Here is a 12,699-nt window from a genome sequence, read left to right on the forward strand (position 1 = left end):
CCAGAGATCTTGTCTGTTGTATATACTACTGTAGAACAGGTTAGATTGGTTTCAGATCCACAATAGAAACTCTGTGTATCTTTGATTTAATGACTTCAGCAATGTTCTATTAATTATCATTCATTCACTCACTATATGAGGACTTAAATCTTTAGCATGTACTTTTCATTCAATTAATTATTAATAAACTATAAGTGTTTACTATCTGCCAGGCACAAATGTGGGCAATGAGGACACAGCCATGACAAAGAGACAAAAATCTCCACCCTCATGGAACTTAGGGGAAAGGGACCATCAATGAATACATAAATATAACATAAGTCTGTGGAGCCTTAAGTGCTTTGGAGAAAAATAAGTAGAGGAGAGAAATAGGGAGTGTCAGGATGGGGGCAATTTTGAAGAGAGATGCTGGAGAAAGCCTCCTTGGGCAGAGACCCCGACAAGTGAGGGAACACAAGTGAGGGGGATACCTGGGGGATAATTCCAGAAAGAGCAGCAGGTGCAAAGGTCTGAGGGGGTGTGTCCTTGGTTAGTGTGGCCGCAGTGGAGAAAGCAAGGGAAAGAGGGTGGGTGGGTGAGTGAGGCAGTCAGGGAAGAAGATGCGTGCAGGTCACCGAAGGACTTTAGATTTTGCTGAGATGGGGAGTCACTGGAAAGACACATCTGGAAAGAGATATGGGATTTAAAATTATTTTCGATGGAATTCCCTGGTGGTCCAGTGGTTAGGACTCCACTCTCACTGCCAAGGGCCTGGGTTCAATCCTTTGTCAGGGAACTAAAGATTCCACAAGCCGTGCAGAGCGGCTAAAAAAAAAAAAAATTATTTTCAAATAACCTGACTCTGGAGACTAAATGGAAAGGGGGGCCCAGGGAGATGTAGGGGGTGGTTAGGCAGCTCCAGGAACCCTTTTTCTTCCCGCACCAGGGCAGGGGCAGGACGTGGTAGATGAGTTGTCAGGCTCTGTGAAGGTAAGGGCACCAGGAAGTGCTGATGGATTGAAGGTGGGATGTGAGGGGAGAAAGGGGTGTCAGGGGTGACTCCAGTATTTCTAGCCTGAGTCACTGAATGAACAAAGTTGCCACGAGCAGAGTACTATGAGGAAAGCAGGTTGGAGGGAGGCGGTGGTGGTGGGGAGGGAGAATTCCAGGAGCTGGGTTTCAGGCATGTGATGTTTCAGACTATTTTTATAACATCCAAGGGGAGATACTGACAGGACAGACACAGTCCTTGCCTCTCTGGGAACCTATATCCTAGTGAGGGAGAAATCCCATCAACAACACAACTGAGAGACAACCTAACCTGTCATATAGTGCTAGGTGTCGTGACGGTAATGTGATGGGGAGTGGTGACTGTCATAGTTGATTGGGGGCAGCTTCAGTGGGCAGGTGACGGGAGAGCTGAGACCCAGGACAGGGACAGCAAAGCCAAGTTCCGGAGGAAGGAATGAGCTTAGTGAGTTAGAGGAATAGAAGGAAAGCAACTCCAGAAGGCTTACCCACAGCTGGGTCTTACTTTACATGTGATGGGAAGCTGTTGGGGGACTTTGAGGATGTGGTCACCTGATTTCCATTTTTAAAAAAGGTAACTTTGGAGACTGGATTAGCACAAGAGGGAGCAGGAAACCTGATTGGCAGTCCATTAACCACTGTCTAGCCAAACAGGACGCTGACTTGGAAGGCCAGTGGAGATGGAGGAAATCAGAGAGATATGGGATCTGCTTTGGAGGTAGAGCCAGCAGGAGGAAAGAAGAATCCAGGATGCTGCTGAAGTCTTGGGGTAAGTCGTTGAAGGCTACCATGAGCTAAGTGGGGGCAACACAGCTAGAGGAGGATCCAAGCTCTCTTTGGTCACATCAACTTTGAAATGAATGAGGAAGGAGGAACAGGGAGATCATATTGGCATTTTTTTAATGTTAGTAAAATATACATAATCGCAAATTGGAAATATCCAGCTTGATGAATTTTCCCAAAGTTGTCACATATCCGGGAAATCAGCACCCTGAAAGTCCCCCCGTGTCCTCTCCTAATCATTATTCTTTCCCCAAAGTAACCTCTGTCCTAGTCTGACATAGTTTTACTGACATTTTTAAACCTATGATTAAGAGATAATAATCAGAGGTAAGCGTGGGGCATTTGCTTATGTAATTCTCAGAAAAATAACCTCACTTGGTTTTTCAGACTGAGTAAGGCTTTGTTTTCTTTTGTCAGTAATTTTGAGGTTTGCTCACGCGTCTTTTTCTCCTTCTTCCCACAGGAGGTGCTCACGTGGAGTGTGAGGTCTCGCCTGACCCCAGGCTGGCAGGTGGCCTTTGTCTCCGCGAGTCAGAAGGGCATCAAACCACGACCTGAGGTTTAACTGCACAGCCCTGCTCCTGCGGTGAGCAGGTCCTCCTCCCCACCCATCCCCTTCCCCTCTGAGTTTCATTTCACTCGTCCGGTCCCAACAGAAGGCTCTTCGTAAGGCATCGCTGTCAGTTTATAGTGCTGGCAGTGTTTTAACACTTTAATGACATGATAGCCAATTTTATTCTGTCCTGGAAATTAATCGCCCTTCTGTTTCTGTTTCTCTCTCCCTCCCTCTCTCTCTCCTCCTCCTTCCGTCTCACTGTTCCTGCGATTATTTCTTTTGGAAATAATTCCCCTCACACTCTGCCTCCATAAATCTCTGAATCCCGGCAGACGGAACAAGGCTGCTATTACGAGGGAACAGAATCAACAGGGAAGCGGCAAGCGGGAGGCAAGCTTTATGCTCTGTGGTTTCGCCCCAGTAGGAGGACGTGATGACACCTCCAGGACAAAAGGTTCATCTTTTCAACTACTTTGACTTCTCAGGAGCCCCCCAGCCCCATGGTCTTTTTATGAGAGAACTGTTTTCACCTCCTTGGCTCTGCACATGTTTTCTACATAATATTAAACAGTAACCTTCGAGTCCCCACATACTGGACTCACAGACCACAGTACACACACACAGTACACACACACACACACAGTACACACACACAGTACACACACACACACACATACACACACACACACACATACACACACACACACACGACACCTGAATCTGTACTGGCTGCCTGCTGGCAAGATAAAACAACTTTTAACTGTTAATTTGGCTCTTCTTTTTTTTTTTTTTTTTTTAACACCTTGAGATGTAATTTACATGCCATAAAATTCACCCATTTTTAACCATGTAATTCGATGGTTTTTTACTTTACCGAGTTGAGTTGTATACTGGCTGTTTCGTTTTGAAAATGGAGCCCCTAGGTGAACATTTTGACCCCACGTGCTCCCTCCTCACTTTGAAAGGTGACATCTAAAGTGCAGAGAGCAGATTCTGTTTCACCCCCAAAATAGTTGTTTTATTCATTCTGCCATTTACAACTTACTTCCTGTGTTTTGATTCTGAGCTGCTCTGGCCTGCTTCTTAGAAGCCAGGTGGATTCATTTTTTACACTGTCAAGAAGTTTCTCTTGTGTTGCAGGAATTTTGTTTGCTGGTTTGTTTTGTTAGTGTTTAGTAGGTCTTCAGATCTTTGTTTCATCTGCTGGGCTAATTAGAGAGACTTGAAATGTATCTTTGGGACATGACAGACTATAGAGAAATATTTGGTATTTAGAGCTCAGCTCAAACGTTCACAGCATTCTGACTGCTGAGATTGGTTAAAAAAAAATGAAGTTACCTAGAAATATAAATAGGGCATGGAGGCCTAGAACTTTTTCCTAATATTACATCTTCATCGATAGTTTGGTTTTGATATCTGAGTCTTTCTCATTTGAAAAACAGAAATGAAAATAATCACTTTAGGAGATTTGCCTGAGGACTGCATGAGCTAATTCACATGAGAACACCCAGAATGCTAACAATTTTTAAAAATTTATAAATGTTCATTGAATACAAATCCTAAAGAACTTCACTAATGGCGTAAGAATCGTGTTTTGGCCACGGTACATTAATAAAAGCATAGCACCTGCTGTTGAAGAGTGTGTACCAGTTTAACCAATTGTTGTTCAACAAACAGGTAATGAGGCTTGCTGTGTGCCAGGCACGGGGGATAGAATGGTGGATAGGCAGGTACAGTTGGATGGAAGAGAGATGTTCAACACATAGTTGAGCAAATAAATATCTCAGTACAAACTGTGCAAGGGTTAAAGAAACCATTCTGGTATGTGTGTATATGCATGTGTGTGTGTGCATTTAAAGCAACTTAAGGTATATTTTGCTAGTAAATGTATACCTATAGGCATAGAGAAATTTTCTGGAACAATTCATGAGAAATTGGTTACAAGTGTTTCTTTTTGTAGATAGGGAATGTCTTCTACTTTTTATTCTGTAACTTTTCTATGCAATTTCAAGTTTCTAACTATAAGCATGTACTTTTGTTTTGCTGTTTAAATATCAGTAGGCTTCTCTGATCAGTAGGCTGGGAGTCCATTATTATTTTCTTCATTAGACTTCTATTAAAAAACAACCTGTTATTTAAAATGAATAAATGATTAACTGCTTGCAATATTTAACTTGTCATGCCAAACCAATTAAATATTAAATATTACACTTGAGAAGACAAAGGTCATTTACAAGAGTGCAAGACTTCATCAACCCACACTAAATTATTACCAGCCTGCTCGTGCCCACAGTTTGCCCGGACAACACTTTCATTCAACAGATATTTACTGAGCGCCTACTGTGTACTAGGTAGGCATTGTTCTGAGCACTACTAGATGAAACAAAGCCATCAGGGCGTCAGGCTAGATTCTAGTTGGAGGAAACAGACAAATAAGTAAACCAAACATGTTATTTATATATAATATGTGCTATAAAGAAAAATTAAAGCAGGGCTGGCTGGCAAGTGACGGATAGTGCCCTCTGTTCATCATATAGCATACACTCTGTAGTTGTATCACTATAAAGAAAGATTGGGAGGCCTGTCTGAGAAGGTGCCATTTCGGCCTGGATGAGGGAAGGAAGGAATGAGCCATGCAGATAAATGATTGCCAGAAGGACCAGTAAAGGCTCTGAAATGGGAGAGCTGGAAACCAGTAAATCTTAGCAGTACGTACATGTACTGACTATTGTACCATTTATTCTGTCCACTTGTCACAGCGTTCAAAACACTTCATAATTTAAAACTTAAAAAAAAAAATACTAAAAATGAACACTGATAGCTTTATTATTGTATATACAGGACTCAGATTATGTGGTTCTGGGCACTGCTTCTCTTTTTTCGATATTTAATAAAAATAGTTGATACGAACTATACATCCTAGTGAAATAGAGATACATCTTTATTAAGACGTGTTTTAAACTTCTTTAGCCATATTGTCATTATGATACATTTTTATTCTAACAGTATCTCATAAAATGTGTATTTTATTACTGTAGTACATGCCCATTTCTAGCCACTGAAAATTAAATTAGTGAATATTAATTACTTCACGGTCATAAGGAAAAGGATCCTGAGATGCGTTGTTTCCCGTCTACTCTGAGATGCTTCCCAGTAGGAGGGGCACAATGATAGGTAAGTGAATCCATGAACTACTTGAAATAACAAGAAAAAAAGCTAGCAATAACTAGCCTTAGCTCACCACCTAGCTGTGTACGCTGGGATGCACTTCCTGCTGTGGTCCCCACCTGTAAAATGAAGGGCTGGCTATTAAGTTGTCTGAGTCCTTTGATTCCTTCTCTTGCGCTCTCTCTCATATTTTGAGATCTAACTCTATGAATTGATTAAAATAACTGCTTTGTAACCAGTGATTTTCACTATCGCTGGCCAAACACGAAGTTAATCTTCTCTTCCTCCTTCAAACAGGATTCTGTGGGTGGGTTGCTCTAGAACAGTGGTTCTCAACCTGAGGCGATCCAAACGTCCTCCCCACCCCCCTTCTAGGGGACATGTGGCAGCTACAGGAGCCGAGGCTGCCTGTCATGACCGTGGAGGGGTGCCGCCAGCATCTGGGGTCTAGGCCCATGAAGCTGGTAGACACCCCACAACGCACAGGACAGCCCCCTGCAACACAGAATGACCCAGTCCAAATGTCAACAGTGCCGAAGACGAGAATCTCGGGTCTAGAGAAACTGGAAAAGATGGAGAAGGGAGAAAATGGAGGGCACTGCCTACTTATGTCCATCTGGTATTTCCCACCTAAGAAACAACATAGCAACTTTTGTCTTTTTTGATGCTGATTCTCCTCTATTGATTACGCTTTATTATTCCTGAAGACTTGGGTGTGTGACTTAAATAACCCCACGTTAGACACAAGCACAATGGAATAAATGAAAACTGGAGGGCAAATTCTAACATGTACCGTAACTATAAGAACATTCCTTCTAAGGCTTGAAAAAGTCTTCAGATCCTTGGTTTAATTTAATCGACAATGCGTTCATCTGCATATGGCATGCAGCAGCAAAATAAACTTTTTTTCCTGCGTCTTTTGTTTCCAAATCAATGGGGAACAAAGGCTATCCCGGTTCCATTCAGGCAGTTTCAATGATTCTCAAACGTGGGAGTAATAGTCGAGCCATTTAAAACACAGTGATGAGAAAGCATACTTAGTAACCTTGTAAACATGCTATGAAAGTACAAGGGAACCTTTAAGAAGAATATCCGAGTGTCCTTTTTATATAATAGCCCTTTGTACTATGAAATGTTCAGAGGTCCATAAAATGGAATTGAACAGAACAGACTAGAAGAATGCAATTTCCAAGTTTTCTAGTAATGGTGCTGTTAAAACATTATTTTTGTTTCTTAACACTCAGAAAATTAAGTTTCCTCACCCCAGGATCCGCCCTACTCACAGAAAGGACTTTGGACCCATATTTAACCAACCGTCAGAAGGGATTCAAAAGAAGGCTAATTGAACACTGAGATTTTTGAAGCTCTCAAACGATGACCCAAGTGTTTTCTTGAAAACAGCAGCAGCTTGGCAGGAAGCAGGAATTAGACAAGAGAATTGATGGAAACCTGCCCTCCAAATGGGAAGAAAAACTTCCAATAACAAACTGTGAGGTTTGAAATCACTGCGTGTTATACTATTCATTATTCAAATGGCCACCAGCCTTATTACCTGGCATTTTCTCCTGCTTCTGAGCTGCCCCAAGAAACGCACTTTAGTAAGGATGATCCCCCCTTTCTGAGGAAAGGGAAACCCTCTTTGTCTCCCCATTCTGCCCCGCCCCTTCTATCTGCATTCTCTCTCTCTGTTCTAGCTGCATGTTTTGCAATCCCCTCCAGTGTTCCAAAGGCCAATGAAATCAGTCTCCCATAAGGGTACTCAGCCAAGTACATTCACTGCTCAACTGTATTTTTCTCTTTCTTAGCCCTTTCACCCACTGATTTCAAATTTCTCTTTAATAAATAGGCCAGCCATGGCAGACCTCAACCGAGTAAGTTATGAAAAGGCAAGCTAGGAAACCACACAGGTAAGATTTCTTGAAGAGGAGAGCAGCCTGATGTTTTTCATCCAAATCCTTCGGCCTCACTCCAGCCTACAAAGACAAGTGGCAGGAAACTAACAGCAATCATCAAAATGAGCTCAGCTGGCCTCGAATTGTTTTTAAAAAGTGTGTGTGTGGAGGGGAAGGAATACAGGCACTCTGCCCAGGAGAACCTAGAGAGAAAGAAATCTTCTCTCCTAAAAATCCCTGAAGTTTGCTGCCAGTGATTCAGTACATACCTGACCAAAAAAAGAAAGTTTCCTACCTAACTGGTTTGGCTGTTTCCCGGCTACTACCTAGAGAAGTAAACAGAACCTTATCATCTCAGTTACATCTGATTTGGACATTTTTTTTTTCAAGTAAATATTTGTAATTTCAATGCACTTCCATTGCTGCCACTGCTGTCTTTGAATTGGATTGATTGACAATACTGTCTTGGATGAAGCCGACTCCATAGCAACAAGCCAGGGACGCCTGCACCTTCCTTCCAGCTGGCCTCTCTGTGGCCACTGGGAGGGCTGGGGGAGTATTTGGTGACTGGGGACTTCGCAGTTATCTTAGATCGTAGCTGAACGGAGAAAGTTCTTCCTTTGCCCTCTGGGCCCCTCAGTCGGTCAGGATTTCTGCTGACCGCTCTGCACTTCTCAATGAATCCAGCACTCTGGGCATTTTTCTCTCTTTATTCAGGAAGTGGCGAGCTGAGCCCTGAGATTCTTTCTGCTCCGATGATATAAACAAATTGCAGAGGAAGTCAAGTCAAACTTTCCCTTGCTGCTTTTGTTCTCCCAACTAGCAATTCAGAAAACAGAGCCAACTTTTTTTTTTTTTGGATGCCTTCTAAGGATTGCTCTTAACTGCAAAGGCAGAAACCCTCCTTTTTTTTTTTTAAACAAAGATACTCAACTTATTTTTTCAAAAAAGAAATGCCCTAGAAGGTTTTTATTTTTATTTTTTTTTAAAGGCCGTTTCTGAGACTTTTCAAACCAAATTGCTCCCCTGACATTGCATACTTACCTAATGGTTGTTCGGCCCCTCAAATTTCAACCAAAAGAGCAATAATGAGCTTTGTGAGGACAATGGCTAAACCTGATTGGAGGCTCCTGGGGCCCTAATTCACAACCAAGGAGAGCTAGCAGTCATGATTCAATAAGGGTGCTAGTACAAGGCACACACCAGACAGAAAGGAGACATCTTATCTGTATAATCTACAGATACTGCTTGAAAAATCACACATAATTAAGCCCTCCTCACAGTGGAAGCTACTTGAAGCTTTATCACCAGCTTGTAAGATGTCATCTCTGGGCTTCACTGATGGCTCTGAGTGAACATTTCCAAACCAGAGGCATCTGACAATCCGGGTGACATGTTTACCATGCCTATCTTAGTCATCTAATAAAGAAGCTCTGCACTACAAAACTGAAGGAAAACAGAATGGTGGGGAGGTATACAAATATTTGCAGGGTGGCCCTGAGGTGGCTTCCCACACTGGGTGTTCTGTTCCGTTAATCCTGGTGCAAGAAATAAGATGCGACAGTCACACGGATATCTACATGCCACGCTTGCTTGTCCTCAACTGGCCCTCCCTGTACACAGGTGGGTAGTCAACTTTCAAAACAGCCTGATTTTCTAGTGAAGCATGTTAGAGCTCAAATACAGGCTCAAGCTACTTACTGCATCTCTGTGTTCCCTTCTTTACTATAGGGATATGTTCTAACATGGCAGTGCTGTTACATGGGTTAAAAATAATAATATATAGAGGTATCTCACCCCAATGTGTGGCATTTGTTAGTCTCTCAAAGGTAGTTATTAATAAAATTCGTAACACTGAGTTCCCTGGGTCAGGAAAAACTAGCATTGGTAGAATCTGAACATCGTAGTATTTGCAAGGTTATTTCTATGTCAGAACATGTTTGTTCAATCATGATCGTCCCTGCCCTCCTTATCTACAAACATATACATACTGGAGATATTTATAGACTACTAGGTATATAAAATCATTTATGCAAGTTGTAACTGTGCAATTACTGAATAAACAGTAGATGAAAGGAAAATGTGAGGTTCTGAAAGCTGGTTTTAATTCTTGGCTTTTTTTTTTTTTGGCTGTGTTGGGTCTTCGTTGCTGCGCGCGGGCTTTCTCTAGTTGCAGCCAGCGGGGGCTACTCTTCGTTGCGGTGCGTGGGCTTCTCTTTGCAGTGGCTTCTCTTGTTGCGGAGCAGGGGCTCTAGGCATGTGGGCTCAGTAGTTGTGGCTCCCGGGCTCCAGAGCACAGGCTCAGTAGTTGTGGCACACGGGCTTAGTTGCTCCGCGGCTTGTGGGATCTTCCCGGACCAGGGCTTGAACCCGTGTCCTCTGCACTGGCAGGTGGATTCCTAACCACTGTGCCACCAGGGAAGCCCTAATTCATGTTTTATCTTATATTCATTAAACTGTTTATTTACTTGTCTACACTCTCCTCTCTGTTGATTATCTTCCAGGCACACATTTCCCTTGGGCAACATCAGATGAGAAAGCGATCGCTTTTCCATTGCAGGCGAAACAGAGAAACAGGAAACCCAAAGGCAACGACTTGCTTGGAGGCCTCCAAGGTATGCACGGCAGTGTTAGAAGTTGTGTGCACCTCCACACCCCATAACTACTTTTAAAGCTTTGATGTAGAAACGTGCAATACCTACAATGCTCCAGAATTTCTGTATAGCAAATAGAGCTATCATGCACTGATGCAATTGCCATACATTTATAGAATTCAACAATTGCATTCAACAAACTATGTCAAATACCTACCAAGTGCTGGGCACTTGGATACAAAAAGGAGTACTCATCAGTGCTGGCTGGCCCCAAATGAAGACTAGACACACACTTAAAGGACCAGAAAAGCAGGGACACCATTACAACCCCTCTTGCCCACCAAAGGAGACAACCAGAAAATTCAGAAAAGCTATTTTTGACATGTATATGTTTTTGTCTCTTTGAAAAATATAACTTTTCATTTTAGTTTGATTTTTAACTTTTATTTGGTTATGGGTCTTGGGATAGTGTGTATTATTGTTCAGGAAATACACCTCTCCCATTCCTGCTTTGGATGGAATATACTTCCCTGACCCACTGATTTGGACTCAGTCATGTGACTTTGTTGGTAATAGGCTGTTAGCAAGCAGGATGCAAGCAAAGCCTTAGAACGTGTTTACACCGCGGGTCTTGCTCTTTTTGCATGTCCAACAGTGCCGTGAGAAGAACATGCCTGTTCATTCAAGGAGGATGAGAGACACCTAGAGCAGACCCTGATGCAACCCACACCTTGAAGCCCAGCCCAGACAGTCTAGATCATCTGAAAACCAGCCAATTTGCAGATGCTTTTGTGAGATTAAATAATTATTGTTTTAAGCCACTGAGCTTTGGGTGATTTGTTACATGACATTAGCATGGCAATAGCTGACTGATGTAGGCCTCATAATGCTTATAGGTCTTAATCTGTCCATGGGCATACCATGACAGATACTAAATTACCACCCCCCCACACAAAAAAAGTAATTAAAAAAAATGCTTCAAACACTTGCCTTACTGATTTGTTACGTAAATCAAGGTCAGTTATAGCCTTTCATGGACTAAATGAAACTTGAGGTCCATAATGTTTAAATGAAACAGCATATGGTTAAAAAATAAAAGAGGTATGAGGCACTAGATAAAGCCTTCATTTCCACAAATGCTTCATTCCTAAAACTTTGTTCACTCAAAGAGATACTGGTTGTACTCTTGTGTTCAACCCTGAAGATACAGTACTAAGTATTAATAACTAACCCTTATCAATTGCTTACCAGGTACTGGGTTTTGTTTTTTGGTTTTTTTACTAGTATTTTTTTTTTTGAAGTATAATTGATTTACAATGTTGTGTTAGTTTCAGGTGTACAGCAAAGTGATTCAGAGATATATATACATACACACACATATATATATACACACACACATATATTTCTTTTTCAGATTCTTTTCCATTATAGGTTATTACAAGAAGCTGAATATAGTTCCCTGTGCTATACAGTAGGTCCTTGTTGTTTATTTTATATATAGTAGTGCGTATCTGTTAATCCCAAACTCCTAATTTATCCTTCTTCCCCTCCCTTTTCCCTTTGGCAACCATAAGATTGTTTTTTTATGTCTGTGAGTCTATTTCTGTTTCGTAAATAAGTTCATTTATATCATTTTTTTTAGATTTCACATATACGTGATATCATATGGTATTTGTCTTTCTCTTACTTCACATAGTATGATAATCTCTAAGTCCACCACATTGCTGCAAATGGCATTATTTCATTCTTTTTGATAGCTGAATAATAGTCCATTGTGTGTGTGTGTGTGTGTGTGTGTGTATATATATATATATATATATGCCACATCTTCTTTATCTATCCATTCATCTGTCAATGGACACTTTGGTTGCTTCCATGTCTTTGCTATTGCAAATAGTACTGCTATGAACGCTGGGGTGCATTATCTTTTTGAATTAAAGTTTTCATCTTTTTCTGATATATGCCCAGGAGTGAGACTGCTGGATCATATAGTAACTCTATTTTTAGTTTTTTTAAGGAACCTCCAAACTCTTTTCCACAGTGGCTGCACCAATTTACATTCTTACCAACAGTGTAGAAGGGTTCCCTTTTCTCCACACCCTCTCTGGCATTTATTATTTGTAGACTTTTTGATGTGGCCATACTGACCGTGTCAGGTGATACCTCACTGTGGCTTTGATTTGCATTTCTCTAATAATTAGCAATGTTAAGCACCTCTTCATGTGCCTGTTGGCCATATGTATGTCTTCTTTGGAGAAATGTCTATTTAGGTCTTCTGCCCATTTTTTGATTGGGTTGTTTTGTTTTGATATTGAGTTGTATGAGCTGTTTGTATATTTTGGAAATTAAGCCCTTGTTGGTCGCATTGTTGGCGAATATATTCTCCCAGCCCGTAGATTGTCTTTTCGTTTTGTTTATGGCTTCCTTTGCTGCTTCCTTCTTAATGCTTTATCTACAACTTATTTAATCCTCAAAACTTAATGTAGTACTTACTATGTTTACTACGTAGTTACTATGATTATCCCTATGTTGCAGATGAGGAAATGGAAGAAGCAAGAAGATAAGTGACTTACCCAAGCTTCCACAACTTGTAAGTGACAAAGCTGGGATTCAAACCTAGGCTGTCTGGTTTCAGAGCTCACACTCTTACCCACCCTGGGAAGACAGACATGTTGACAGGGAATTTGCAGAGTAAAAG

At 41.5% G+C, this 12,699-nt stretch overlaps 1 long non-coding RNA gene across 4 annotated transcripts; it reads left to right on the top strand.

The window, feature by feature from the left end:
- Positions 1–783: 783 nt before the first annotated feature.
- On the top strand, positions 784–10,826 carry LOC118882014. 4 transcript variants are annotated; one of them, XR_005016648.1, is made up of 8 exons: positions 784–1,328; positions 1,583–1,777; positions 2,255–2,377; positions 2,680–2,801; positions 5,450–5,521; positions 7,362–7,422; positions 9,912–10,022; positions 10,657–10,826. It is a non-coding gene; the product is annotated as an uncharacterized LOC118882014 (long non-coding RNA). The 4 variants fall into 4 exon arrangements; XR_005016645.1 differs by having other exon boundaries at positions 784–1,777; XR_005016646.1 differs by lacking the exon at positions 7,362–7,422 and having other exon boundaries at positions 784–1,777.
- The last annotated feature ends 1,873 nt before the right edge of the window (positions 10,827–12,699 follow it).

This window comes from Balaenoptera musculus, chromosome 15 (genome assembly GCF_009873245.2).
Source record: "Balaenoptera musculus isolate JJ_BM4_2016_0621 chromosome 15, mBalMus1.pri.v3, whole genome shotgun sequence".
NCBI lineage: Eukaryota > Metazoa > Chordata > Mammalia > Artiodactyla > Balaenopteridae > Balaenoptera > Balaenoptera musculus.